Source organism: Rattus norvegicus, chromosome 1 (assembly GCF_036323735.1).
Source record: "Rattus norvegicus strain BN/NHsdMcwi chromosome 1, GRCr8, whole genome shotgun sequence".
Classification (NCBI taxonomy): Eukaryota; Metazoa; Chordata; class Mammalia; order Rodentia; family Muridae; genus Rattus; species Rattus norvegicus.
This window is the reverse complement of record NC_086019.1, coordinates 117139896-117167006: the sequence shown is the minus strand read 5'-3', so window position 1 is coordinate 117167006 and position 27111 is coordinate 117139896. Positions and strand designations below refer to the sequence as shown.

Below are 27111 nucleotides of genomic sequence, written 5' to 3'. Positions count from 1 at the left end.
CCATATATAGTCTTTAGGTAGTGGCTTAGTCCCTGGAAGCTCTGGTTGCTTGACATTGTTGTACTTTTGGGGTCTCGAGCCCAGGTGCCTTTTAAAAATAGTATGGCTCTAAGTTTTTCATTGTCACTGGCACCAGATTATGTAATGGCATTTTCATACAAGTATATTATTTCTTTGAGCATTTCCCATCTCAGATCCCTACCTAATCGTCCCTTCATTCCTTTCCTGTCCTGCTTTCCATTGGTTCATTTTATTCACGAAGACACTTCTACTTCATGCCATGTCATATGTTCATTTTATACACACACACACACACACACACACACACACACACACACACACACACAGTCTTTCTCTGTATATATATATATATATATATATATATATATATATATATATATATATATATGTATTTGTCTCTCTGGAGCTGACAGTATACTTAACTGAACATAAGTATCTCCAGTTGTATCCATTTTTATGTGAACTATATAACCCTTGTTCTTTATGAATGAACTTATGTTGCAAATATACCACAATTTCTTTGCCCATCCCTTTGTTCTAGAATATTTGTCAACTACTGTGAATAGTGCTGCAATGAACACCAATGTACAAGGATTTCTCTGTTATTTTACATGGAGTCCTGGGTAAATGCAGAGAACTGGTGCATTTGGGCCACATGCTGGGTTTATTTTTAGTTCTTTTTGAGGACTCTCCATTCTGATTTCCGTAGTGGCTGGACTAGTTTATATTCCTGCCAGCAGTGGATAAGGGCTCCCTTTTGTCTGCATCCACCAGCCTTGGAAAGTGCTGAAGTGCACTGATGGTGGGATGTTCTTAGCCACTCAGGAATTTTAGTATATTTAAAAACTTGCAAAAGTGGAAGGAATGGAAAGAAGGGAAGAGTACACTAAAGATGCTTGAAAAAGCCATAAGGAATCATAATTACTTTTTATGTACCCCAGGTCACATCGAATACATTTAAGTGCACACATATTCATAAGTAGCTTAAATGAAGTTAAGCCACAGGGATTGACAATACTCCCTACAAGAGCCATAGACTGTCTAATAAAAACCCCAGTACCAGCCATGAAAAGTCCTGCTTTTGAGTTGTTGGTCATGGCAAGGGAAGTCCAGATTCAGCATGTTACATTTATATATTTATGCATAAATATTCATATTATATATGATGGATAAAATATGTATATATTTTTGAAAATAAAATAGTGTATTTTTCTTCTTCTTCATTTCCTCCCCTGACTCAGGCTTTTCCTGTGTAACCCTGACTGTGTTGGAACTCACTTTGTAGACCGGGCTGGCCTCAAATGTAGAGATCTGTCTGCCTCTTCCTCTCCAGTGCTGAGATTAAAGGTATGCACCACCAAGCCCAGCTGTATACATATATTTTAGTAATTCAAAAAGAAGAGGCCAGGAATTTGAGAGGGATTGAGGGATGGGGCATGGGAGGAGTTGGAGGAGGGACAGGAAGGTAGAGAGCAATGATGTCATTATATTTTAATGATAAAGTCAAGGGCTTGACAGTGTTCACTTCAATTCTGGAAAGCTAAGCTTAGCATCCTGATGGGTGCTCATTCTTGACTCATTTCAGAGAGACTCATAAAAACAAACAAACAAGCAAACAAACCAGAGCAATCAATACAAAATCTTAAAAAATGGAAACATCTCTTCAGAAATCAAGTGAATGTCGGAATCAGAATAATGTAGATGAAAGCTTTGTCAGTAAATACAACACTTGCCATGTGGAAAAATGTTCAGTGTTCTAGTTTTATTTCTGTCACTGTAACAAATACTCTGACTAGAAGCAATCTAAAGAGGGTGGGGTTATTTGGCTTTCAGCTCAAGGTTACAGTCCATTACTGGGTGTAGTCAAGGCAGAAATTTAACACATCACATCCACCATAAAGAGATGAGAGAGATTAAATGTATGGATCCTTGCTTGCTTTCTTGTTTTCAGACAGTTGTCCTCTCTTCATAGTGCTCAGCGACCCCTGTCTAGAGAATGGTGCTGCCCACAGTGGCCTGTGTCTTCATACATTAACACTCGATTCCCTAAAGACCTACCCAGGTCTAATATAACCCAGATAATCTATCACTAAGACTCTTTGCTGTGATTACCATTTGTCACAATGACAGTTAAAACTACCCAAAACAGTCTACCATAGAGTCTAATGGCATACTATTGTTTCTTTTCTGTGCAGAATCGGGTTGTAACAATTTCCCGTGCATGACTATGGACCATGTCATGTTCCTCATGTTTCCAACAAAACAGCACAATTGTTGTATTCTAAATCAGGTAGCTTGGCGTCTGTCGCTTTATGGATGAAAACACTCTCAGTTTTGAGTACTTACGTTCAGTCTATTAACTTCCTTGCATAAAAATTGTACTGTTTTTTGAGATGAGCTGTTTCTTCCTTGATGTTTATTGTGCCTCTAGGAAATTCATGCTTTAGCTTGCAGTGCCTGCCAACTTTAAGCAAGTGATCCCTGTGGTGTCGACACTTTCTAGTTTGAAAATGTTCAGTGTCCACCCACTTCTGTATGATGATGATGATGATGACGATGACGACGATGATAATAGTAATAATAATAATAAATCCCTAGCACTCCAGGGTCCTGTTTCAGCATTGAGGACCTACTTACTCATATAATCTTCATAAATTAAGCCTTATTTCTGGCTTGTTCCTATCTGTATCTAATGTAACAGTAGAAAAGACCACAAAAACAAAAGGTCTTTGGAAAAATGACTAAAATGATGTAAGTGGTGGAGACAGTTCCATTTTAGCCTCCCGTGAAGAAAATTACTGTTTCTCCTGGGATTCAAGATTGCTCCCATGGTTCACTCTAAAGTTCATTTTCTCAGAGTTGCAGTTAGATATGAGCAGGAAATTTGAATTATAAAACAATTATTTAATTTAATATTGATTTATTTATTGATTAAGACAAATTCTGATCATGGCTAGTCTGGAACTCAGGCTTGTCTGCCTCTACATCCTACGAACAAAGGTTTGTATCATCATGCTGGGATAATTTTTAAAAACTTTTTTTACTCAACATGTAGGAATTGTATACAGTGATGGATCACTGTATGACATTCCACTACATGTCTATACTGGGTGTGATATAGAACAGTGTAACTACTACATTTATTGCTTCAGACATTTCCATCTCTTTGGTCAGGGAACAGTGCTGTTCTCTCCTGGCTATCTTGATTCAGTTAGTTGTCTCTCTCAGTCTTCACACTGTGTTGTAGAATTTCTGAAATTACTCTTTCATCTATCTGTGCTTCAATTGAATGTTCCTTTTGCTTGCATGACTAGACTGTCCACTGTTACATGCTGCCTGACTGCGCGATGCTGTGGCCTCCAATTACACTGGACATGGTAATCGTTGTACTTACTTTCCTATTCTGGAGCTCACTGAGAATTTGGCCAGGCCCTGGGGACAATAGAGGCCAGCATAAACACTGTCACACACACACACACACACACACACACACACACACACACACACACACACAGAGAGAGAGAGAGAGAGAGAGAGAGAGAGAGAGAGAAAGAGAGAGAGAGAGAGAGAGAGAGAGAGAGAGAGAGAGAGATCTGAATCTAGTGGATTATGATAGTAACAATGGAGAAGAGATAGGTAAATGGCCGTGTGGCGACACACATCGGGTCAGGCAGTAGAAAGAGCATCTGGAAATCTTCCAGATTGTCACTCTTGGCTGCTCTGCAACCTCGAGTTTTCACATGAAGGTAGCTCAGAGCATCCACAAGAAGAAACATTGCTGTTTTTCTGTAATCCCATGCCTCTTTGCTCTACTGAGCTGGGCCCTGCTCCTTTCGCGGTACCAAGTATTGCTTCAATGCAGTGCTCAGTTATGTTATCATTGACCCCTCTGCTTTAGTCCACTTCAGATCCTGTTACTAAGGCAAGCCTGTAAGTCCCTTAGGTATGTTTTAAACTATGGTTAAGCCTAACAATAATATATGCAAATGCCAAACTTTAGTTTCTCTCGTTCCCCTGTTTTCTGTATGCTCTTCCCTGGTGATGGCTAAAGTTTCTCAGCATCCACATTTGTCAGGGCTAGCACACACATCCTTGTTGTCACAAAAATAGGTGGAGTTTCAAATATTAACCAACCATACTTCCCTCAGGCTCACTTGTGCTGAGTGCTCCAGGCCCTCTCACTGGCTGCCATTTACATGTTCCGGACGGTCCTGACATTACCATGTAAACCAGTGTCTAGTTTCGTAAGGCAGTCAGTGTCTGGAGTCATTAACCATTAAAATTAATGTATAAATATCTCACCATCAAAGCAAGGGCCTCACGACATTTCCAAACTTATATATGATTGACACAAAATCATTGCACATGTTACTGGAGTACAAGGTTATGTTTATATGCATATATACACTGGAGTATGAACAAAGCAGGACAATTAGTATACCATTGTCAAAAACATTTATAATTTCTGTGAAGAGAGGAAAAACTCTTTTCTATGTATTTGAATGTATATGAAACATTCTTAACTCTAGTCACTTTACTATGCACAAGGTCTTCAACATTGGTCCTATTATCTATACCTATTCCGTTTCAGAGTGGGGATCTTTTAATCAGAATCCTGCTGTGAGTGGCTGAAGAGCCTACATCTACCAGGTGCCCACCAAGTGCATGGAATGAAGGGATATTTTGTGCAGAGAGAGTAGACTCAATATCTCCCCACCCCCATTTTACTTCATACCACACTCCCTAAACTCTCATCCTAGAACAGAGCTAATCCTTGGGGGAAGGCAAGGAAAAAGGTGTCATCTGACCCTCCCTTGTTTTTAGTAACTGAGCCTAGACATTTCTTTGAGGTCAGATCAGTGCAAAAAGCATGTTCTGATAGATGTAATTGGGTTAGTGTGGGTGGGAATAGAGCCAGAAAAAAGAAGCCTGTATTCTGTGAAACTGCTCATAGCCACAGCACTCAAGGGCCGGGAGACTCAAATCCCTCTGTTTCAGTGCACTTCTTGTAATATTTGTCTTATGTTAATTAACCACATGAATTCACAGTCCCCTGATGGGATAAGCATTTAGCTTGCCCCACACTGCAGGATGCATGTATTCTTCTTTGCCTTATATGATTTATCAATACTTATTCATAAAACAAATATTTTCTGGGTGCCTGCTAGTTTCTGTAAGTGTTGGATAAATAGCACTGAATCTAGTACATGCCCAGCCATCCAAAGTCACTTTTTGCAATTTTCAGATTATAAGACATTCTCACTGCTAAACTTCACCAGATTCTTTTCATCTAATCCTTAACACACACACACACACACACACACACACACACACACACACACACACACACACACTCTATGGTAATGGACTTCTATAACTTCAAAAGAACACTGTGGTATAGCATTTCCTTTGCAATAGACAACTATATATCATAAACATAATAAATGATTGCCTGTGGAATGAGGAATCCAGCCAAGTGACCACCGATTCCTGGGACTCATAAATTCTGGACCCTAGAGATTTATGCTTTATTCGGAAGAGTAGTTTTTTTTTTTTTCTGGGAAGGAAGGAAAGGTTGGTGTCTAAGGAACAGAATCCCATTCACTGGTCTTATGAGTCATTGAAATATGTATTTGCTGAGAGAATGAATTGACCTTTCCCAGAAGTGAGCCTCCTAAGTGGTTGTTGGATACCAAATGCTCAACACTGAAAACATACAAATACAAACAAAATTTAATAGACTCAGCATGTTGTATTTATATATGTATTCATCTATGTCTATATGTGTATGTATAAAACAATATTAATTAAGTAAAATGAGGACCTAAAATTGAGATAGCATGAGGAGTGGCAGCGAAGAGTTGAATAGAGAATTAGGGGATGAAAAAATTATATGTGGAGGCACAGTATAGGAACTGCCAACATAACTGATCCATGATATAGTTAAGGGTTTTATTGTGGATATGAGAGAGAAAACAGCCAGAGGCATTTGGATGGGTCCAAAGTAGGGTGAGGAAGAGATAGAATGAACACTACTAGCAGACTGGACATGGCCAGGGCTCTCTGTGAAAGAATGGAGAATAACCAGAAACAGAGCATCAGGAAAGCATTGTGAGAACAGCAGTAGCAAGAATGGTGAGAACAGCATGGTTATAAGAAGAATGAATAGCTATGGGGAGGGAAGAACAAGAAGACTGGCATGGGGACTTTGAAATGTATAGTATGTATTTGTGAGTAGGTACTGGGAAAGCCTAGCAGCCTGGAGGCTAGCATGGGCTCTGATACACAGCTACAGGTATATGTCAATGAAGCCATATGTGCCTTTTGGCAAAGGTAAGGGAAACGACTCCTTTTGGCAGATGGGAAATGTTTTCACAAGTTTTTGAGGAATGGTGGCTTTTATGTAACCGTCAGAAATCCTGTTGTTCAGCTTGAGCTTGTTTTGGAATATATGGAGTGGTTTTCTGAGTTTAGGGGATTGCAATTTCCTTTGGATTTAACTTTATAGCCTTTTGTTGATGATAAAAGGTTGCAACAGTCTCTTCTGTAGCTGTTTTAAAGGAGAAATTAGGATGTCATAGTGAGTGGAATGTGAGTCAAATACAGTGAAGGTGAGGAAATTTAGACAATGGCAGGTGACACTTGCTGCTACTTAGACGAAAATTCCCACCATCACCACATACACATACACGAGCGCGCGCACACACACACACACACACACACACACACCATACCACACATACAAGACATGCGTAGACACCTATCATATACACACACATTCACACCCACCACCTACACATACATACACACACACATACACATAAACACATTCATACCTACCACTTACACACATACACACACACACACACACACACACGCGCGCGCGCACATTTATACCCACCACATACACACTCACACACTAACAAACACATATAATACACCACACACACACCACACACACACACCACACACACCCCCCCCCCCACACACACACACACACACACACACAAACACACACTGCTTCTAACAAAAGAAGTTTGCGCTGAGGTCAAGTGGCACCCCTGGACACACCGTGCATAAGCTAAATCTGCAATTGCTGTGAATGAAAATGATCCAACTGCAGGCCAGGTAGGGCAGTCAGTTTGGGTTTTTTGTTGTCATTGTTGTTGGTTGGGTTTTGTTGTTGTTTTGTTTTGTTTTAGCAGAAACAATGAGAACATCCTCTGAAAGCAAAGGTTGTTGTCTTAGAGCAGGGTTAAGCTACATGCACAGCCGTGCACAACTGCTGCTTCTGTGACCCTTCAGTTTGTGTGAAGAGTGGTCGGTTCATGGTTCTGAGAAGAGCCACCGATAGTAGTTTCCTTTAACTTACCATCTCCAGCTTTCTGCAATATTCTAGGATGACAGGTGCAATTTAATTTTTTCCTACTGACAATCAGAAAAATGATCAGCCAGAGTTTTCAGTAGATACCAAACACGTTTCATTCTCTTTTTAATACATATGTAGCTCTGCTGTTATTTCCGAATGCTGGGAAATAACATTGTCTTGCTCTCCTGGGGCCATAGACAGACTCTGGAGAGAAATATGAAACAAAACAAAACATTCGGTTTGCGCTGCAGTTCTCATTTAGCCTCTGGCCCTCAGATGACAGCAAGGTGGAGGAGGAGGGACTGAGATATGGTGCCCACTAAACTTGCACAGAGAGGAGGGGAAGTTCACTGGAAGCCAGGCAACATGGATATAAGCACTGGGATTTCTTCTGCTGCACTGCAAATTTAATTAGCTAAAGTATTGTTTTGAAGGGGGAAAGGAGGTAATTCAAATTAGCTGTGGCCCTCAAAAAACTGGTGAAGTGTGTTTTATTTGATTACTGAAGCATGTATTATTTTCTTCTTTGGCTTATTTAAAAGACAAATGTTTGAGCTTCCAAAGAACCACGTGAATATATACTCCCGGTGGAAAAATAAGTATGCAGAATGTGGAAATATATTAAGCAAAAGAGAAGACTTTTCTCCCACCACTCCACATTATCCTGTCCCATCCTCTGCAAATTAAGAATTTGATGTAGCAATCAGTTGAGTTTAATATGTGCTTAATATGTCCATTCTCTATGTGTTTGCACGTGAAAATCACCCTGAAATGGCCTCTTGGAGATGTACTCTCTGTGGCTACTCACGGCTCTCTCTAGTCATCAGTTAATCTGCCTTGCAGAAGGTTCAATGCCAGGCGCAGTTTTTTGCCCCCAGGAATTTGCATCCACCTGGTGTTTGGTAGAATTCTCCATTGAAGCTACCCAAGCCTGTAGATTAATATTGGGTGAGAACCTCTTGGGTTCTTTAATGGTTATTAGAATGCTCCATATAGCTATTCAACACAAGTTAGTTTGGGGCAGGTTGTAGATCTTCAGAGGTTGATGCCTTTCTTTGTAATTGTCTGTGTTTGCCAGTGTTTCGTTACTGTGATAAAACATCTTGAGATACTTTAAAAGGAAGAAAGATGGTTTGGCACATGGGTTCAGAGGCTTCCAGTTGTGGTATTTGGCCCTGCTGCTTGGGGGTTGCAGCTGAGAGTACATTAATTACGGTAAGTGTCTAAGTGCTGCAAAAACAGCCGAGAGGCACAGAGAGAAAGGAAGGACCCCCCAATTCGTTCAAAGGCATGCCCCTTGTGACCCAAATTTCTTCCCTAGGAGGCCCCAGCTTTTACAGGTTCTATTACCTGTCTACAGCTCTTAGGCTGGTGACAAAAACTTTAGCACACAGCCTTTGGGGAAAAGTTAGATTGGCAAGTTTCTTTGAATTCTTAACAGCTTCATCACAATTCTCCTAATGCCAGTGATTCTTAAGCTTCCCAATGCTGCCTCCCTTTAACACAGTTCCTCATGATGACCCCAACTGTAGAATTATTTTCACTGCTACTTCATAACTGTAATTTTGCTACTATTATGAATCTTAATAAAATAATCTGATATGATAGTTCATATGAGACCCTTGTGAAAAGGTTGTTCAGTCCCTGAAGAAGATTGTGACCGACAAGGTTGAGAACTGCTATCTGAATGCGACACAGTGATATTGTTGCCTCTGTTCTAGTCCTGATATTAAGAACCTCAGTTCCTCCTCTCCTTCTCATGCTTGCCTGACTTTGTTCTTTGTTTTTGTAGGGCCAGGGAAAACAAATTGTTACTTTTAAGCTTTTCTCTATTTATTTTACTATTTTGTTTCATAAATTCTGTCTGTTATTTATTATTTCCTTGCTTTGATTTTATTTTGCTGTGCTATTACAAGTTTGGTGAGGGGACAGTTTATAAATTGGAGGCATTTCCTCTCTTTTTAAATAATGCATTTGGTGCAATTCTCTCCCGGCACTGCACATCATCACTTTGGCATGTTTTAGTCTTCCCTCTGTGCATCGATTTTTAGATGATTTTTGTAAAAGTCCTTTCAGGACTGGTGGGATAACTTAGTCATAGCACAAGACCCTAGATTCAATTCCCTGCACCACAACGAGACATTCCATTTGAAGGATCCTATTAACTGGTTTATTCAGAAGTACATTATTTAATTTCCCTATGGATGGAGATTTTTTCCACTGACTCTGTCTCTTTATCTCTTTTAATTTCATTGTGTTCAAAGAACAAATTTGGTTGCTTCAATTTTCTTTATGATTTTGTAGGTACATTTTAAAACCCAACTGTTCAGTGTCTTGGTGAATATTTCACGAGTATTAGAAAAAGCACATGGTCTGATTGAGTAGTTTCTCTGTATGTCAGTTGCATGCTCTTGCTCAACCAAATTGGCTGATTTGTCTGTGGCCTGACAGTTGTTTCAGTCACTCAGTTGTGTTGAGTTCATAATCACAGTACGAATCTGTACACTTTTGCTTCAAGCCTATAATTCAGACTTATGTATTCAACATTCTTTTATTGGGGGCAAATTTATCTGAGATCATTATTTTTCTCAAGGAATGAGTATTTGACTGTGATTTAATTTCCCACTATGTCACTAGTAATTTTTTGTCTGAAGTCTGTTTAATGAGGCCCTAATATAGAAAGTCCTCTATATTTCCTAAAAACATTATATCTGTGGCATGTGTTCAAAGTTTTAATTTTGATCTGTGTATGTTGTTCAATTTGAAGTGAATTTCTTATTAAAAAAATACTGTTAGACCTGCTGAATCCGGACACTCAGGAAGCAGATCTAGAGGGATCTCTGTAAGTTTCAGGCCAGTCTGGTCTACATAGTGAATTCCAGGAGAGCAGAGGCTACATAGTGATTCTCTCAGAAGAGGAAGAAGGAGGAGGAAGAGGAGGAGGAGGAGGAGGAAGAGTAGGAAGAGGAGGAGGAGCAGGAGGAAGATGAGAAGGAAGAGGAGGAAAGGAAATAATGAAATGGATAAGTTTCTTTTACATGCATATCTTTTCAGTGTTTTGCTCTAACCATTCACAATCAAGAGACATGGTAATGTGTTAGCCTGTTCTGTGCTGCACATTTCTGCTTCTATTTACTTGTTTTCCCAAGGGTTGCTGAGCCTTTTTTTATGGTTCCATGTTGAATTATTTGTGGTGCTTTTAAATAATTGTTTCATTGGTTTTCATTTCAGTTCTTCTAAAATTCACACCATTAGTTTCTAGCTCTCCCTGTGTTTCCCACATGGAACAAACAGTACAAACCCCGCTGCTGTGGTTCTCTGCACTCATCCACCACTTTGGAGGTAATTGTCTCAGGCATTTGCTGCATGTGCATTAAGCACCACACCAGGTAGTATTATGACTCAGAGAGCAAATATCACTTGCAAAGCTCATTAAAAGATGGAAAATCCGCTGTGTTGTACCTTAAGGCTTATATCATCTCATATTCTTCATTGTTTATCAGAAGTTCCAAGCCACTTTTTATTTTTGTTTTCTTCCTGTTAAATCTCAGCAGTAATCTGTGATGGAAAACTTGCTTTCTTTGTCTAGAAGTGATTTTGATCTTCTTTTGATTCTGGAAGAATCATCATGGGATGTCTGTTCTTTCTGCATTTGACTTGGGCTCCACAGTTCCTTTATGCATTCATATTTAGAAAAGACGTGCCCTGGCATTCGCCCTGAGTTCTGCTACTGTGGGGCATTATTTTTCACTGGCTGGTTTTATGATTTTTTAAAACTTTACATGATGATCTTTCGATGTATGGGTTTACTTCAGATTCGATTATGAGAGTTTTGTTTGTCTATTGAATGCTACCCCTGTCTGTCATTTCTCACTGCGGTCTGCTTTGAGTCCTCATTGGATGCTGTCAGGGGTCATCCCATTAGCATAGATATAGCGCTGATCTAAGCTATCTGAGGAACAAATTAAAAGGCTATAACTTCATGTTGGTCAAATTGTGTATACATTCACCCCTGGGATTAAGGGTTCTTGCATCTGGAATGCACACTAAAGTTGCTCTCTTCTTTTCTTCAAGTGAAATCCAAGTAGGTGAGCATTTGCAATAGTTACAATCGCTCTCTGTATGCAATTTCAGGGAGAAGGGGTGCATTTGGCTCACAGTTTGAGGGCATAGTCCATCATGGGGAAGCAAATGCTTGTTCATTTGGGTTCTGCTCACTTCCTCCTTTCTGGCAGTTCAATACCCAAGTTCAGGGACTGGTGATGTACTCTTTCATGGTAGACCTTCCCATCTCAAGTCATTTTATGAAGATAATCTTTCATAGGCATGCCTATGTGAATGGCAGAAATATATCTGTGACATTTACAATCTTAGGGTACTTCTACCCTGAACAGATCATGGGAACATTGTTTCTTTCATCTATTATGTGAAAGGGAAGTTATTTTTATAAATGATTTTACAAATATCCAATGCCTCAGGGACAGCTGCTATGACCCTGTGCTATTTCACTCTGATGTAGATATGCCCGGTTTCAGTTGGGTGTGCTTCGGAGGGAGTGAGTGGCTCTTACATAGGCTATAACTCAGACTTGGGCTTGGGAAACCAGTAAGTGTACAGGAGAAAACAAATTTTGTGTAAATTTTCACAAAAGAATGATTAGTGGTAAATAAAGCCAAATTATGGTAACAAAACAACCCTAGAGTGACATGCTTTTACTTCTGCTATAGGAGTAGGACAGCCATTACATTACTCTAGTCCCAGCTCACTTGTTTTTAAAGTGAATTTCTTTCTTATTGCAATAAGAAAAGAGTTTCTAGAACAAATTCTCATGCCAGAGTTAGCTTAGTCTCCACATAATGACCCTGATGTCAGGGACATATTTGCCCAGTGAGAGGTGGTAAGTCCAGCACCTAGAGAAACATATATCACTTCAGGAATTTGACTGGCTTATTATTCTTTTCTTCAGTCTTCCGTTTTCTTCTCTTCCCAATGTTCTCATTTAGCATCTTTGTCTCTTTCAAACAAACCCACAGCAAATGGGATGATAATTCCCCAGTCCTCTGTGGGTGCGAATACAAAACACTGGCTGCAGGGCCAACAGAGGCTTATTGGCTAACACAGCTATGGAAGTAACTACAGCTGCCATGGGGAAGCTCTGGCTTTCACTTGCATAAGAGAGAGAATTCTGTGAGTCCGGTAGAAATATCTCCTAATATGCCTCCCTCTTAAAATGTAAGCTTTTCTTAGGGAGTTTCATATTAGCTGAAAACTTCAGAACAATACATGTTTTTCTGGTATGGGGTTATAAGTCAAGAATCCATGTATGTATGTGCCAAGTGCTACTTATGTTTGTATGGTTGCCTGAGGCATTCCTCTCAGTACTCCAGAGACCAATTTTTTCATGGAGTCCAAGCTCTGCTAGAATGAGAAAGAGTAGGCCTGTGGCTTCCACAGGAAGTTCTCATAGTTCTCCAGTGGAGAGGCAAACAGTGGATCCTTTAGGCTTTATGGGTGTAGGTGTTGCTCTGCCTGTGAGATGAGTCAGCCTTTGCTCATGTGGGAGTGGTAGCATGGTGCATCCCGACACAGCTTTACTCTGGCTTGGATCTCCTGGTATAACTTAGTGGAGGAGTATCTGCAGAGTATGCATAAGGCCCTGGACTCTATTTTTCACTGTCCCTCCTCTCTCTCTGTTACTTGAGTTTGGGATGGACTGGAATTCCAACACTCTATCCGTGTATGCTTTTTGTCATTGCCCGTGAAAGATGTTTAAGTCCTCAGATTGACTTCATTTTAAATTTTTCATTGAACTGCTTACATTGCCTTCCCCGTTAGCTGCTTCAGGTTCATTCATAATTTATGAAATCTGGGCCTCAGAGACCCCCAAATCCTACAGATACACACAGCCTTCTTCACGTACTTCCTCTGGAATAAATCCCATCAATCCAAATGAAAATAGAGTAGAGGAAACAAATAGGGCAGAAGCTGTGTTTTTACCTCTTATCTGCTATCTGGCTAACTGCTTTGCTTTCTAAAGAAGGATTTAAAAATTCATGCTCTTGGCTGACCTGTTGTTTCCTGGAAGTTTGTTGTCTCTTCTGGATAGGCAGCTGCAAGGTATAGCTACTGTTCCACAGTGCCCAGAGAAACACATTGTAGCAGAGTTGAGCAAAGAGGGGTGGGGTTCTGTATGAGAGAGCTAAATAGAGACTAAGCTGTTATTGTAGTATTGGGGGGGGTGTTGAGCATCTTAGTACATGCATGCTGAAGAAAAACAGAACGAGCTGCAAGAAGGAGGGAGAGAAAAGTGGGTAAAGGGGTCCCATAAAAATATATATAGACAGAAAGAAGTAAAGGAAAGGAAGCCAGGGGAAGTTATGGTAAAATTGATAGATCTTGGCCTTTTGCTACGTTGGTAATGAGGAAATTTTGGTGAGATTTCTTACTGGACATAGCTTGCTGCCAGTGGCAGTGTGGGACCTCGGGTGAGATTTCTTAATGAACTCAGATTGCCACTGCAGTCTGGGCTTTTCATTTCTTTTGAAACAAACTGGAAAGCTGAGGTGGTTAGACCCAGGGGGTAAAAGGAAAATGTATTTTATCTCAAGCTACTGTTAAATCTGGAGAAAATAAATCAATGTCATTTCACATACCATGCATTCTCAGGGCCTGGAGAGGAAAGTGTGATTATAGTGTCAGAAGTGTCTGCAGGACTTTGGGGATATAAAGCACTGTGATCATGTGCCCAAGGAAATGTAGGTCCTTGGCACCCTATGTTTGCTTTAGCTTGGTCACCAGATCATAATAATAAGGTCCTGACACCCAGTTCTTGCTTCTCAGTCTATTACCTCCTGTTAAGTAGCATATATTAATATTCTGGCTTTGTTTACAGTCGAGTGACTCTCGGAGGTGGATGAAATAAAAAAAAGTTTGCATTATAGGATCAGTTCTAATTCTAATAGTGTATTGGTTAGGAGTCTCTAGATTAACAAAGCAGATAGAACTAGTACATATTTATAAGTGATTTATTAAACTGGTTTGCATGATAGAGTCTGAGTACTCCAATAATGTCTGTATTATCCTGGAGATACTGAGCATCCTATATCTGTTCAATCTGTGACTTAGCAGTCCCGACCTGTCACTGAAGGATTACAAGGTTCCTGAAGAGCTGCTGGCCTTCCTTCAACATTAGAATCTGGAAGAAGTTGGCTTCCGGTGTCAGTGAAGATTGAAACAGCAGGAGTAGCAATAGCACCATCAGCAACAGCTTGAGTAGCAACAGTAGCATTAGCCACAGCAATAGTAGAAGCAGCAACAGTAGCAACAGCTTCAATAGCAACAGTAGCAGTAACAACAGTAGCAGCAGCAGCAACAGGTAAAATATTTTCCTGTGGGATGAAGGCAGACAGAATGCAAAAGCTTTCGCTTCAGACCTCCTTAGAGCTGGGATGCGACTCACCTTAGGGTGGATCTTCCCATTTCATCTACTGTAATAAAGAAAATCCCTCAAAAGTGTGCCCAGAGTCTCTTAGATTCCAGAGTCAATGAGGTTGACAACTAAAATTAACCATAGAAAATAGAAAATACCTACATACTAGCATTTTTAAATGCTGTTTTCTACTACTATTATGAGGATTTTGAGTTTTTTGTTTGTTTTGTAAACCTTCATATCCTCCCTTTCTTCTTTCCTTTATCCCTTCCCCCCTTTGCTTTCTTTTCTTGCTAGTGCTTGATGTAGATCTCAGGGTTTCATTTACACCAGGCAAGTTCTATCAGTGAGCTAACCTCAATCCAATACCTGGTCTTAACAGCTTTTCATAAAATGCATATAGAACTTCCCATGTGAGTGTTGGAGCACAAGGCTCTGGATGAGTATTTGTGGTTTTTAGTCATTGCTCCTGTTCCTAGAGAACTTTCATCTTTCATAACAAAAACCTTGTTCTGATCAAACACTGACTCCCTAACCCACAGTTCCTGGCAACCACCATTCCTCCTGTCTGTGGGATTTGTGTTTGGGGGAGTAGCTTTATCTTACTTAGCGTAAAGCCTTTGAGGTTTACCCATGGTGTACCATGTGTTGTTCATAGGTCTCTTCCATTACAAAGACGAACAATGCATCACTGGATGCACATATTTCATTGTGTTCATCCACTGCCCCCTTTAATGCCCATACTCATTTTAATTAAAATGCTTTATTTCCTCTACTCCTTTATCACTCTCTATTTTCTACCTCCATCCTGCAGGGAAATTTATTTTGAACCAAATGTACAATAAACTTTATGATCTTAGTCACAACTCTCCACAGAGGCATTTAGACCTACAGGGTAATCAAAGGGAGAGAGCAAATGTCAGAAGACAGTCAGTTTCCATGAACAGAGGTTTCCTGCTATTTTGGAGTAAAACACATACACACACACACACACACACACACACACACACACACACACACACAAATACAATTTAAAGACCTGTTTGATTACTATGTCACCCCTCCCCGCTGCACACACCTTCCATCCCTGTTTTGTTGGGCATTGAACCGAGGGCCTTGCACATGTAAGCAAGCACCAGGCAGCTCCTGATAAAGTTAACGAGAGTTCCAATAATCCTTAGCAGACATGGAAGGAAGCAGAGCCTGAACAAAAGCCCATTGATCTTTTCAAATTTACTTTCCTCATGCAGTTAACAGAGAGGGAGAGCTTCATTACTCTCACTCTGGATTATAATGGGCCTTCCTTGCTTTTTTGATTTTCACTGATTTATTTTCTGGCCCATTGCATTGCTTAGTATGATCTCATGTGCTTTAAGATCTGTGCAGGACTCCATCTGTACATGGCTGTGCGGCAAAGTCTTTAACTTTGCTTAGCAGTTGATATAAAATCAGAGGGGCAAAGTCAGTGAAAGTACTTTTCCAAAGTAATATGCTACATGTTTCAATCTTGTGCCATTATATTGTTTACAACTTTGCTACTTCTCAGAGCCAGTGGGGAGTCTGGGGAGTACAGAACTGGTTTCTTACTGTCAGCCAAAGAGTGGGAGTGAGTGTCAGCCAAGGTAGAATTTTCATGTTCCCTGCCTCTTCCAAGGAAAGTCACTGGGCACTTACTAGATAAAATGAAGCAGCACTTTAGCTCTTAAAATCAGATTTTGACATTTCTATGGTGTATGTTTGAGTCTCAGTCTATAGTGAGCTGAGACAATCTCAAGAAAGTACAGGAATAAGTTTAAATTTATTCTTTTCTCTAAATGGTGGATAGCTTGAGTTTGTGACAATAGGCAAAGAGGGGAAAATGCACAATTTACTATAATATTAGACTTAAGGGAAGGCAGGGTAGCTTCTCCCTCTCTAGATCTCTCGGAGACAGAAAGCTGGGATTCTGAAAAGAAGAAAAGGGACCCAAGTTGGGGAAGGATGTGTGAAGTACCAGGTCTTTCTAGGATAGACTTTAGCTCCCAAGAAATAACCCTACATTCAATCAATGGTCATCCTTGTGTAGACATCGATCAGATCCCTAGTGTCTTCTTCCTTAAATGATCCCCTCTCCTTGGTTGAGCAGGAAATGGTAGACAGGAAGGCTTCTATCTCTCCTTGCTGTTTGCAAATGTAGATAGACATAGCTAGATACACTTTACTTTGTTAACTTGTTTTTTTAAGGAACTGACAGCTTTTCTGAGTCATTGCTGTCTGCAGAGGTCTATATGTCTCTTACTAAGGAACAAGTTTAGGGTGGGGTACTTTGTTCCTTCACATTGACCTGGAAGCCAATTTATCTCCTGAGGGCAGAAAGTGAAGACTCTCTGAGGTTTGTATTTCTTAAATATGTACTATTGAGGTTATTTGAAATATTTTTATTTAAAAAAATTCCAAGTGTATTTGACCATGAACACTCAACCCATCTTATTTTTCTTTTCACTGGCTTTAGTGAGCACCTTTTGACCTGTTTATCAAAGATAGTCTGGTGGCTGGTGCCCCTATACATTTGGAGCGCATAAAAGGATTATGCAGCTCTGCTGGTCAGGTGGAACTGACTCTGCTCTCTTTGAAGAAAGTAGTGGTGAGTGAGAAAAACAGCCTGGTGCTATGTCTGAATAGGTCAAGGGTCAGAAGAAGGAATGCTCTGTTCTATCGATGTCACTGACTTTCTATGCATGTGGGTATGTATATGTATGCTCATACTCTCTGGTAGATCAGCAGGTGTTGGGTTGTGACTTGAATGTTTTCTTGTGCACTCTTCTATCCTAGAGACTCCTAGCTAATTCTCATTCTATGTCTGATTCCTCCAGTCTGCTTGAAATCTGGCATTTTGAAAACTCCTTGCAGGGAGAAGTCAGGAATCCTACAGTAGTGAGGTGAGGTACCAGCTCTTGCAGTGGGAACCCTGACACTCTATGCCTTGCAGCTCTTAGGCTGCACTTCCTCACGTCCCTTCACTGCTGGGTGCTTGCCCTGATGTTACTGATCTCACAAGCAAGCCAGAAGAAGTTTGACAAGGGCCCCACTGACACCCAAGATGTGAAGAACATGTACCTGACCAATGCCAGAGCACGGACAGGTAGTCGTATGGAGAAGAAAATGTTTCTCAGTTTACCTCCTCCATTCCTCGCCCTGTTCCTATACAGGCTAGTCCTCATAAAATCAAAAGTAGAGTAATCACAGGTTACTCTCAGTTGCATCCAGTTCTTACCAGTTGTCGCCCTTGCCCTCCCTTGCAGTTTTCTCTTTCTATATGCTGGGACTCAGCTGGCCATTCCCCAACCACTCTTGCTGGGCTGCTCTAACCTCTTCCTGCACATTTTATGACCCCATGCTGCTAAGTGGTCACCACCATATTCAGCTCCCTCCTCACCTCCCAGCCATGCTGGTGAGCACAAACATTCAAGCCTTGTGGGGGAGAAAGGGTAGACTCATCTCAGGCATGACTCACAGGGTGTTCTGAGTCACCTGAGTCCGAAGTGTGGTCTGTTCAGTGACCAGTCCTTGACAGGCAGTGTGCTCTGCAGTGACATAGGATTTCCTAGTCCGAAGGTGGATTCTACTGGGCCTCAACCCAGTCCTCTTGGGGGCTGATGACTACCTTCTTCCTGTTACTGGGATTAGTGGTACAGAGTAACCAAGTGTTCCCTCGGAGCTGTCCTTAATGGCTCCAGAAGAGATGTGTGAATGTCCTCAGGAACATTTGCGTGCAGCTCTGAGAGCTTACGGTGCTCATTAGGACAAACACTGTATCAAAGAGATCATATAGAGAACTCTGATTTCTTGTCATGTGAATGTGACAGTTGCAGACATGGTGGTGGCAGACTGGTAGCATAGCACATTACAGATGACAAAAAAGAGCTGGCCACGCTACAGACGTCATGAGGTAAAAAGGTAGAGACAGGCTTCCATGAAATCTCAGATGAGCATAGGTGAAGAATCCCCTGGCAAGCCCATTGTAAAACACAACTACAGGATCCACTCTACTATGATGAGCAAGGTCAGTGTTAGAGAAATACTGAGAGAAGAAATAAGGAAAAGAATGAGAAAAAAGTCATGGACATAACCCACTAGAGGCAGAGAATCTCACAGAGGCTACTTTGCAGCGCTGCCTCATCTAATCCGGGCTCACTCTGAATTATCTAGGCCTCAGAGGGCAGGTGGGCAACAGCATAATTGCAAGGTGTAGACCTCGCCTTGGCATTTCACTGACGAAGTCCTGACAGCAAGGCTCCTTAGCCTGATTTGTCCCATAGCAGACCCACTCCATAATCTCAGAACAACTCTCTAAATAGTAACAACCATGCCCCACTTACCCCAGAAAAGTGGAGCTGAGTTCTTGTGCGGGATTACTTTTTGATCTGCCAATGTCATCCTTCAGTCTTTAAACTTCTTCTTTTTGACCACTTCACTTCAAGAAACCCAGGCTTCTATAGCTGAGAAACCCATGTCTCCTGTCTCTTCTCATCCACCAGTATGCATCAGGATCCCAAGACCCTGGAGTTCCCATTCTCAGTTTCCTTTCCTACAATATCATGCCATTTCTCTTTACATCAGACTCTAGAAATGAAAGGTTTCACATGGCTGGGCCGGGATCTTTGGTCTGTTTCTGGCTGTGGTGTAAATTAGGGTACAGAGGCATTAGGAGACACCATGTCTTATCATTTTCCTGGTCATAACACAGGGCCTTGGGCATATGAAAATGTGCAAATATCAAGTATCACAGTAAGAATATTTTCATTCTGACACAGAGGGACTTTCTTCTCTTAGAGAGACATAGTGAACAGATATGGAGATATTTTTTTAAGTTCATGGTTTAGAGCCAGTACTATGATGTGTGTGTGTGTGTGTGTGTGTGTGTGTGTGTGTGTGTGTGTGTGTATGTGTGTGTGTGCTGTTCCTCTCATTGTGGCTGGCAAGGGAAAGAGAGTGGAAGGCAAGGGACAGTGTTCTCAATGTCTCCTTCAAGGATACTGGAGTGATCTAACTAGGAGGTCCCCTTATGACAGTACCATAGGCTACAGACAATCTGTCAACTTTGGCCCCTTGGGGACAGCAAAGACACAAGTACTAGCAGGAGTTAGAGAATGGATGCTCTGCTGTTAGAAAGAGGGTTTGACCACTCTCTCCTTACGGGGTTGTCAATGGGGCATACCCTAAAAGTCTGACATGGGTCACATCTCTAACAGACTCCTCCTTCTATGATTCAAGGCTGTTCTACCTTTCTAAAATGTATACTGAAAGGAGAAAGGGAAGCAGAAAGGAAACTCCAGAGTAGCAGAGGGAGGAGCATGGGGGCCAAGACGAGGATTTTTGAGTCTGGGAAATGATCTGCACTTGGAAGCTTGTTCTAGAATCCAAGGCATGTTTTTCTGTAACCCCCCTTTTTTCTGTGATGGGAGGGCAGAGTCACTTTCCTCTCTTAAATTCAGTAGTGTAGCCTTGTAAACTAAACTGGAAAAAGAATGAATGATAGGAAGAATATATTTCTTTTTTTTAATCTTTAAATAAACATTTATTTTAAATAAACGGCTCACATCAGATTCATTAGACTTTAGAGGGGCAGTCCACACTTCTTTCCATCTGCTACTAAAGGGACACTTTCTCTCCAGTTTCCTGAGACATTCTGGTACATACCACCATTTCCCAGAGCAAAAAGCAGCAACATCATTTAAAAATATGTCAAGAATATATTTCTGATTCAGTCTTTTCATTGTCTCTAAATCCCAGTCCCATGATTAATATTTGTTAAAATAGATTTGTTGAAGCCACACATGGCCTGTCTTGAATCCTGTTGCTCATTAGGCAGAGGCAGGAAGATCTCTATGAGACTGAGACTAGTCTGCTCTGTCAGGAGTTCTAGACCAGCCATAATTACATAATAAAATCTTGTCTCAAGGACCTTTGTTTTTCAGAAATGTATTGGTTAAATCAGTCCTTCTTAAAGAATTCTACATTTAAGCAGTACTGCTGGGGATATGGGCATCTACAGCAGAGACACTGGTCAACTCCCCGTGCCTCCAGTGTTCCCGTGTGTTCCTTATGTCATGAGCAGTCCACAATAAAACATTGGCAGTGTTTTTTTTTCTTTCACACTCAGTACTGAGAGAAGTATCTAATAAATGACAACCATGGAGGCTACACACTCAGACTTAAGTGATCCAGTAAAGGAAATCAGAACTTGCCAAAAACAAATGAGATCTTGTTAATCCCACTGATTGATAATAAGACCACTACCAAAACTCTGGGTCAAATTTGAAGCAAGCTTTAATTAAATACTGGCCAGAATGACGGACTTTAGCCAGGTCCTGCTGGGTTCCCAGTAAATTGTGACAAGTCACATTTTGCAGATGCTTAAAAAGGAAAGGGCACCGTTTTTGTTTGTTTGTTTGTTTTGTTTTGTTTTGTCTTTGTTTTCCAATCAGGTCCAATCAGAGGCAAGTATATATCCTGACATACTTCCTCCTTATGTACTCCTGTCTACTATATCCAATCATAGGCAAGTGTACATCTTGGTGTACTCCTATTTACATAGCTTCCAACCTACATGTGATAAAGCACATCCCATGTAGTTGGGTCAAACAAACTTTAGGAGAATTTAGGAGAGTGAAGACATGTGTTTTGTTATCTCCCATAAAAATCGTCTCCAACATTTCAGAAATTCTCTGTTCTTGGGCAAATGGCATACAGGTTAGAGGCAATTTTGTTCCTTCTGCACAGTAGCTAAAACTTAAACCATAACTTTGACCCTCACAATCTTCAATCAATGAATGACATGACTAATGTCATGTGAAACCTTGAAGGACATCTTGCATCTTTTGAATGCAGAAGGCTTATTTTCTATATAACCTTCATTTTGGCTCCACCCTGCACTCTGACAGGAAATTGGCAGCTCTTCAGAGAAGCATGGGTCTCTCCTTGCTATTTGCTTGAGAGAGAACCAGTGTGTTCTTAGTTGACATTGTTTCCTTTGGTGTCTTTAAATCACAAAGCTAATTGATGACCACATGTCTTGAAAAGTCATGGAGGAAATGATGAAACACAAACAGAAATGAAACAGAAGTGAGCAGGTGAGAGTGTGGGTGCTAAGCCTTGGTTCTGGAGACTGGGATGGTTTCCCTGTTCTAAGGTGATGTCCTCGAGGTGCTCTCAGAGGGCCTTGCAGAAACAGCTTCCTTCTACACACGTAGACCATGGTGCAAGGGCAACTGATGCTTGTCTATCAAACGTTGGACCTTCGTATTATTTCTAGATGATTCTGTCACTTTTGTCTGGTCATATTAAGTAGTTCATTGCTAGAATGTTTCAATTACGTTTGCTTCTTTCTGCAGCATATGTTTAGCCTCCTGAAATTCTTTCAACTCTATTCCTTGGACCCACACATGACTTTGTCTCTAGAGATGGCAAATGGCTATGATGCTGTTTCCTTTTTTCCTTTTGGAGTTAAGATGGACACTTGGAGTTTTGTAGCTCTCCTAAATGGGCTGCGTTACTGAATCCATTGGATGTGAGGGCTGCAAATGGTTGGGGGAGGGTGGGTTCTAAAACCTCACTAAATAAAAAATGCTCCATAATCTGTTCATCCTGCCTTTCAAATACAGATGTCCTGCCACCCCCGTCTCGACCAGGCTTAGTTTCTTCACTGGGAAGTTTAGCTGGTCCCAAATACCCAGCTCTTTTTCAACTGGATACTCCCTAAAAGACACTTTGAGAGTGCTGTTACAGGATCTTCCTCCCCTCCTGCCCTGAACAACTATAGTTAGAGAGGTCGGAGCCAGCAGCAGAGATGGGAATACTGAGTGCATTTTCACTGGTATGTATCAGGGCCCCCACATGAAAAATGGAGCTCATGAAGCACTCTGCATGGATGCTTTCAACTCAATCCAAAAAACTTAAAATATTACCTGAAAGATAAGTTGCATGCCTAAGTATCTGTTTTAATTATTAGCAATATGTTTCCTACCATATTCTCATTTTCTCTCAAATTTCATGTTCTTTCTATATATGTATATATGGATACATATATACACACACAAATATACATTTACATATATGTATATAGGATGTGTGCATATGCGTGCATGTGCTTGTGCGTGTGTGTGTGTGTGCTTGTGTGTTTTATTATGTAGCCCTGACTAGAAAGGACTTGCTTTGTAAACCAGGCTACATAAATTCATAACATCTGCATGCTTCTGTCTCCCAAGTATTGGGATATATGTAAACTATCATACTAGGTCCCATTTATATCTTTATAGAATGTAAGTATACATTCTGTAGTTTTAAACCTAATATTAATAGAGAGACAATTTGATAAAATTCTCTTAAGAACAACAGAATGTTTTCATTATTCTGGTTATTCATTATTATGGTTATTTGGAAATCTAAGAACAGTTATATTAAAAGTTTTTTCATTTACTAAATTAATAGAAATTTATTACTCAGAGTTAAAATGGGAGAAAAAATCATGTTCTATTGCTTCAGAGAAGGTGATAATGCCAAGAGCCATGGAAAAACAAAACCCTCAATGCCAGGCATAGAAACCTCCCTTTGTGTTGTCCATAAGAATTGGAAGGATGGGACTAAGAGACTTTCCATATGATATAACTATTGTCCTTAGTTACCTTGTAGAACTTGATGATAAGATCCTGTTGGTGAAGACACAGGACTTGTTGGAATGAAGCTGCAGCTGACCTAGAAGCCTTCTGCCTGAACACTAGTTCTCAGAACCACCAAAGGAGCCATTCAAGTTGCCAATAGAGAAAAGCAATCAGTAGTCCTATGCAGCTGTAAAGTCCATGAAACAAAACAATAAACAGCCTGGCAGGACATAACCAATGGTGCAACAGTGACACCTTCATCTTGTGATAACTGTGGTATTTTAATGAGAATGGCCCCCATAGGTGCATATGTTTTAATGCTTTGTAGAGCTGTTTGGAAGGAATAGGAGCTGTGGCCTTAAAGGAGCAGGAATGTTACTAGGCTTGAGCTTTGAGGTTTCAAAAGCCTAGTTACCTTCTCCTCCTTCCCCTCCTTCCCCTCCTCCTCCTCCTCCTCCTCCTCCTCCTCCTCCTCCTCCTCCTTCTCCCCCCTCTCTCTCTCTCTCTCTCTCTCTCTCTCTCTCTCTCTCTCTCTCTCTCCATCTGCCCCTCCCTCCAACCCCTTCTCTATTTTTTTTGTGGATTAGGATGTAAGCTCTCAGTTACTGTTAAAGCCAGTACCATGCCTGCTGCCTGTAAGCTGCCAGTTAAGTGCTTTCTTTTATAACAGTAGTCTTAATCATGATGTCTCTTCACAGCAAAAGAGATGTAGTTAAAACAAAAGTTGGTACAAGTGGGTCATTGCTTTGCTAGGTCTAGCCATGCTGTGTTTTGGAATTCCAGTGTGTATTCAATGGTATTGTATTCTGGACTTAGGTCATTTTCTTTTGGTTTTATAGAAGTTTACAATTAACAATTAAGAGATGGCCTCGAACCAGTCAGAAGACTGTGAAAAACTGTGGAGACTTTGGAAATTGAACTAAATGTATTTTGTATTATAATATGGCAGGAAGCCTATGAGAGCTAGGCATTGAATGAAAATGGCTTCCATAGGATTACATATTTGAATCCTTGGTCCTCAATGTGGAACTACTTGGGAAGGATTAGGAAGGGTGATCTTGTTGGAGGAAGTGTGTCCCTACATGTGTTCTTTGAGTTGTAAAGAGCAAACCTCAGTACTACTTAACTTCTGTTTGTGGAACAGAATGTAATCTCTGTCAACTACTCTATCACCATGCCTGGCTACCTGCTGCTATTCTCCCTGCCATGATGGCCATGGCTTCTAACCTTCTGGAACTCTAAGTGCCTAACTAATGCTTTTCTTTGTAAGTTTCCTATGGCTCTTAACAACCATAGAAAAGTAACTAAGATAATAACCAATATTTGTTTGACTGGATTTAAAGCCCACTCAATAAAGGGAAATTTATATTTGGACCTATAATCTAGCCAATCACATGTGCCTGGAGAAGAACCTACTACTGTAATTTTACTAATCCAATATAATTTCTGACTGTATTCAAAATATTCATTCTTTTCTCCACAATTGCACTACAATTTGTAGACTTACAACCCAACCCCTATACCTACTACATAAAGAACATTGTGGAAGAAGGAGAGGAAAGATTGTAAGAATCAAAGGACCAGGATGACTATAGTAAGACAGTGTCTTCTAGAATAACTAGGATGCTGCACCCATGGAATTTCAATGATGCAGTTGCCTAAACAAGATGTGGATAAACACACCACCAGTGGGCATGTCAATGTGAACGGGGGAAGTTTCACAAGGTACCGTCTCTAGATGAAGAGCTAAAGAACATCAATAGCTGCAAAGAGAAGGAGAATCAGTTCTCTTTAGGGCCATCCACTGATAGTCTGCCCAATACCATGTAGTCATTCCTAAATGCGTGTATATATGATCAACACTTATTCAACTTAGTAAGTTTTAGGGAAGGGGTGGGAAGGACATGGGAGGAGTTCAAATGGGGAGATGGAGGGGTAGAAGTGATGTAAATACAGGAATCATGTATAAAATACTCAATAAAAAGAAATTTACTACTCTGCTACCTAATAATCACTATGTGGTTTATAGTCACAAAAATATTGTGATTTTTAAAAAGAATCATTGATCATTGTCATATAGTAACTTTACCTTTAGTTGAGTAGCTAAATTAGTTGAATAGTTCAGTTGGTACTGAAAACTTTTCCGAGAGAGACAGTCAATTGATTTATTCTTTGTTTTCAAGTAATACGACCCCTTTTTGGCTGGCCACATACCAGTGCATGCTCCACAGAGTACTGAAGAGGGTCATAAGAGCTAGCCTGTACATCCCCCTCATCTCCCCTCAGGATGTTCAGCTGACTCCAGTGAGAAGCTACTACAGTATATGGTCCACTCCCTTACTCCACAGCATGTGCTTTGCCCTTTTTTCCAGGTTATGGAGGGTTTTTTTTAATGCAATCCTTTCTATATTTAGAATCATGACTTTTAGAAAGAATTCCATACCTCTACTAGGATTAGATATTTATTAAAACTTTAAATCTGACTCACCATTATTTCAATTCTCCCAAGGTAGCTTGAGATAGAAGAAGCAGATGGCAGGCCAGGGACAGTTAACGGAACTAGGAGTACATAGACCTTGGGGAAGAAAGTCTTGTCAGCATTGTGTGGTTATGTCCAAGGAAGCCCTGCTATGCTGTTTCTAGGAATGCAATCACGAGTACTGCCCATGTTTGCCTGTGTCAAGAGAAGTACAACAGAGAAAAAAGAATCATATTTTGGCCAAGCTTTTAGATTTTAATTTAGTTTTCACTTCCTCTAAGCAGAATCATCATGTCAGGATTCCCAAGGTTCTAGGGAATGTTTGTCATTCTTAGCTGATGCTTGGGTAAAGTCATTAGATCATATAAACAATATAGATATTTTTCTGACCCTGGGATCTACCTAACAAGTAGATATTGACCACACTGAGCATAGCAATGGGGTAATATTGAGCTAACATTATAAAAACCAAGGTGAGTTGCATCAGTCAATGAAATTTCTTCTCCTCTGGGCCTGTTTCCCAGACTGAATGTGAATGTAATAGCTTGAGAGGACATTTCATGGTAAGGTCTTTTGAAACACTCACCATATAAAGTGATTTACGTATGAAAGTATTTGATCACTCATATATTAAAGATGGAATAAAGGTTAGAAGTGACAGTTTCAGTCATATCCATGTCTCTGCACACCTAAGAAGCTCGTACATCGTACATTAACCATTAACAGGGTTCCAGTGTATTCTGTGTATCTCCTGCCAGGACTATTCACTGCTCCGTGAATCCCCTCTTCAATCTAAGAGACAAAGCATTCCCCAGCCATTTCTCTAGGAAGCATTCAGCATGACTTTTCTTCTCAGCAGAGAAGCTACATATTTTCTAGACTATGAGTCTTGAATGACCAGCCAGTTCTATTGTCTAGGAAGACCTTATCTACTCTATGAGTGATGACTAGGATCTTTTTTCTTCCTCGATGACATTTTTACTATCTCTGCCACAGTTTAGACCTTGAATGATCCAAAAGTCATTACACTGAGTCATGTGGTTCTCTAGTTCAAGTAAGTTGAGCCATTAGGCAAAATGCTCCAAGGTGACATTGGGACTCCAGGCTATTTCTCTTTTTTCACTTCCCTATCACCATGAGCTTCACATTAGTCCTTCATCTACCATATGTTCCT

At 40.6% G+C, this 27111-nt stretch overlaps 1 protein-coding gene and 1 long non-coding RNA gene across 3 annotated transcripts in view; both read left to right on the top strand.

The window, feature by feature from the left end:
• The window catches only part of Gabrg3 (gamma-aminobutyric acid type A receptor subunit gamma 3), a 623439-nt gene that overhangs the window by 219764 nt on the left and 376564 nt on the right, over positions 1–27111 (top strand). The window lies entirely within an intron of this gene.
• Positions 1–27111, top strand: part of LOC120099822 (uncharacterized) — a 138613-nt gene that overhangs the window by 62039 nt on the left and 49463 nt on the right. The window contains exon 3 of the long non-coding RNA XR_005499100.2: positions 85–27111. This exon is cut by the window's right edge and continues 49463 nt beyond it. This is a non-coding gene — a long non-coding RNA (uncharacterized LOC120099822). The remainder of the gene's footprint in view (positions 1–84) is intronic.